Below are 3,364 nucleotides of genomic sequence, written 5' to 3' on the forward strand. Positions count from 1 at the left end.
CAATTAAAAGATAAAGAATGTTAGATTGAACTCTTAAAACATTTATCTAAAACCCAACTCTGCTTTTTCAAGAAACACCTAAAACTCTGATCATCTGCTGGTGAGAACATAAACTAATGCTGTGCTTTAGGGAAAAATTTGACATTAATGGTACAGTGTAATATGATCAAGTATAAGAAATATTTGAAAAGCAATACTGCATTTTATTTAAGTATATTTAGATTAATTTTTATAAAGCATGGGAATGGAAAACAAAATTTAGAGTAGTGGCTCTCTGTAGGGGCAAAGAGGTAACAAGGCAAAAGAGTAAGATTAGAGGGAGCACAAAAGAACAAGAGAGGAGGGCTCTGAACATCCAGATCGCCGTGACATCAGTGAAGTCTTAATTCTGCCTCCTCGTGCTCCCATTTAGACTCAGACTTTTATTTCACATCATTTCTTAAAGTTTGCTGAATGGTTTCTGCTGGCCAGGCAAGAAGTGGATGAGGCAGGAGAAGTCTCTCATCCTTGTGGGGAAGGTGGATGATGAGGAGGTAAACAAAGTGCTGTGCTGTGTCGTTTCACAGGATGGTGAGTTGTGCAGGGCCCAGGGGGAGCACAGAGTGGCAGACTGAATCTCGGTGGTCGGGAAGGTCTCTCGCGAAGCAGGTGAAGTTCAGACGTTGCTGAGATGCAGGAAGGGCATTCCAGTCAGAGGGGATGGTGAATTTGGAGGCCCCTGGCAGGAGGGAGTTTGGCCTGTCCATAGAAAGCAGGGAGGTCACTGTGGCCAAGGCAGAGCCAGTGGGAAAGAGATTGGTCTGGGTTGAGGTTGGGAAGACAGCTCAAAATGCTGTGAAGTTATCTGGGCAAACTTAGTCCTATCTAAGGCTTCATTCATCTTACCACATTAATGAGCCGCTAAAATATTCACTGCTTGCATGCATACTCACATACACATACATTCTGTTTATGGCACACTCAGAAAAATGTGATGATGTATTTATCCGGAGAATTGGAAATACTTGTTTCATGCTTCAGTTGTGTTACTAATGAAGTCATTTGAAACGTATTTTCATACTTGCAGTTGTGTGAATTTGTGGTATGTGAGTGAAACAAGAAGTATCATTAATTATTATGCAGTATAAAAAGTAGATTTTTTTAAACTTGTCATTGCTTATGACAGAATGAAACTCAGTTGGGATTGTTCATGATCGTAAGTGGATTTACTGAGTCTTTCCTGTGAGTTAAGCTACAGAGCCCCTCACAGCCGCCCTCACACAGCAAGACCATGGGAGAAACCCTGGGCCAATATGTTCATATGTCCTTTAAAAAAAAAAAAAAAAAAAGATTGATTTATTTGCAAAGCAGAGTTACAGAGTCGGAGAGACAGAGAGGAAGATCCTTCGTCCACTGGTTCACACTCCAGATGACCACAATAGGCAGGCCTGAACTAAGCTGAAGCCCAGAGGCTAGAACTCCATCCAAGTCTCTCATGTGAGTGGCAGGAACCCAAGTACTTAGGCCATCTTTCGCTGCTTTGCCATGCCATTAGCAGGGAGCTGGATTGGAAATGGAACAAGCAGGACTCAAACTACGTTCATAGAATATGCTGGCAGCATAGGCAACGCTTATGCTGTTGCACCACAATGTCAGCCCCAAGACCCTTTATTCTTACTTTTTTTTTTTTTAATTTGAAAAAGTTACAGAGAGGGAAGGGGTTGGGGGGAAGGTCTTCCATCTGCTGATTAGTTCATTCCCCAAATGATCACAATGGTGAGCTGAGTCAATCCAAAGCCAGGAACTTCTTCCAGGTCTCCAACATGGGTACAGGGTCCCAAGGACTTGCACCATCATCCACTGCTTTCCCAGGTGCATTAGCAGGGAGCCAGATCAGAAGTGGGGCAGCTGGGACTCGAACCAGTGCCCATATAGGATGCTGGCACTGCAGGCTGAGTCTTTAACCCACTATGTCATGGTGCTGGCTCAGTAGGACCCTTTTTTAAGTGCAGAAATAAGCTATTGTAAATGCAGCTGAGCAGCTCTCCCACCCCAACACCATCACCCATGAGGTCTGGCCTAGGGGACATTGAGTTAGTTTGCGTTTAGTGTTAGTTGTGCAGCCATATTTTGTTTCCATTAGCAATGGTGTTGTCCCCAAAGGATGTTTGTCACCTACTTGTCACCGAGAAGGTGGGATGGCTGCTACTGGTATCTGCAGATGGAGGCCAGGGTGCTGTTAGGCCTTCTGCTGTGCCCAGGACAGCCCCCTGGGATGGATGCCGAGCTGCATAGCTCCACATGCCACAAGTGCACACAGCGAGAAACCCCCCAACATACTTACACGGACTACCCCGTCATGGGAGTGGCTTCTGGGAATTCACTTCCATGGTGCTGAACTGGCTTACTTTAGGGTTAGAGGTCATTTAACAACCAGAGCTTGGTGGGTGACAGAAAAGAAACAGGGCTAGAAACACAGAGCTTGAAGCTGAGTCTGGGAGAATTCTTTAACGATGTACAGACTACAAGGCAAGGGTTTCTGTTCCCATCAAAGCCCAGTCTGAATGGAAGTTCTTTCATGGTAAGAATATACTAGATGGTGCAGCAAATTTAATTATAAAAACCATGCATTTTTCCTTTCATAAGGAAAGAATCATCCAAAATAGGCTTTCTCAAAATTCTTACCTTATTAGGCTAAAACCTGTAGCAGTACTACAATCAGTGAGTACATGCAAAGTGGTATTTTTCGTACCAGAGCTATCAATCAAAGTAAATTTGGGCAGCCATGTTATCTTCCTCTTCTTTCTGTAGAAAATATTTTAAAACTTGTTGTCAGATGAAAGTGTATGCGGGGAGGGGGGGAAGAAAGGGTCAGGCAAACAGTTCATTAGTCAAATCACTGTGATTTTCACCTCTACATTTTGTGATTTTTGTGTTTTATGTCAGTTTTTAAGAAGTGTCTAAGAGGCTGGCATCCCATGTGAGTACCAATTAAAGTCTCACCTGTTCCACCTCCAGTCCAACTGCATGCTAATGTGCAGAAGACTCTGGGCGCCTGCTACCCACATGGGAGACCCAGATGGAGTTCCAGACTCCTGGCTTCTGCCTCACCCACCCCTGGCCATTGTAACCATTTGGGGAGTGAACTAGCAGGTGGAAGATATCTCTCTCTCTGTCTCTTTCTCTCTTTCTCTCTCTCTCTCTCTCTGTAATTTTGTCTTCAAAATACATAAAATAAATTTATAAAAGTTTTAAAGTACATAAGCTTTAGGCTTCACCAACCAGGACTCTATCCCTGTTCGTGATAAAATGAGCTGCTGTTTTCATTGAGTGATTAAACTGTTGGATGTGAACTCCCTCAGTGGTTCATCCGTCCCACACTCAC

General features: G+C 43.8%; 1 protein-coding gene and 1 long non-coding RNA gene across 7 annotated transcripts in view; one reads left to right on the plus strand and one right to left on the minus strand.

The window, feature by feature from the left end:
- Window positions 1-3,364, plus strand: part of CDK6 (cyclin dependent kinase 6) — a 237,500-nt gene that overhangs the window by 135,260 nt on the left and 98,876 nt on the right. The gene's annotated exons all lie outside the window — the stretch shown is intronic.
- Window positions 183-3,364, minus strand: part of LOC138845904 (uncharacterized) — a 28,867-nt gene continuing 25,685 nt past the window's right edge. The window contains exons 2-3 of the long non-coding RNA XR_011383221.2: window positions 2,665-2,784; window positions 183-738 (exon numbers count right to left, since the gene is read on the minus strand). This is a non-coding gene — a long non-coding RNA (uncharacterized LOC138845904). The remainder of the gene's footprint in view (window positions 739-2,664; window positions 2,785-3,364) is intronic.

This window comes from Oryctolagus cuniculus, chromosome 16, assembly GCF_051225735.1.
Source record: "Oryctolagus cuniculus isolate XC-2025 breed Fujian yellow rabbit chromosome 16, ASM5122573v1, whole genome shotgun sequence".
Classification (NCBI taxonomy): Eukaryota; Metazoa; Chordata; class Mammalia; order Lagomorpha; family Leporidae; genus Oryctolagus; species Oryctolagus cuniculus.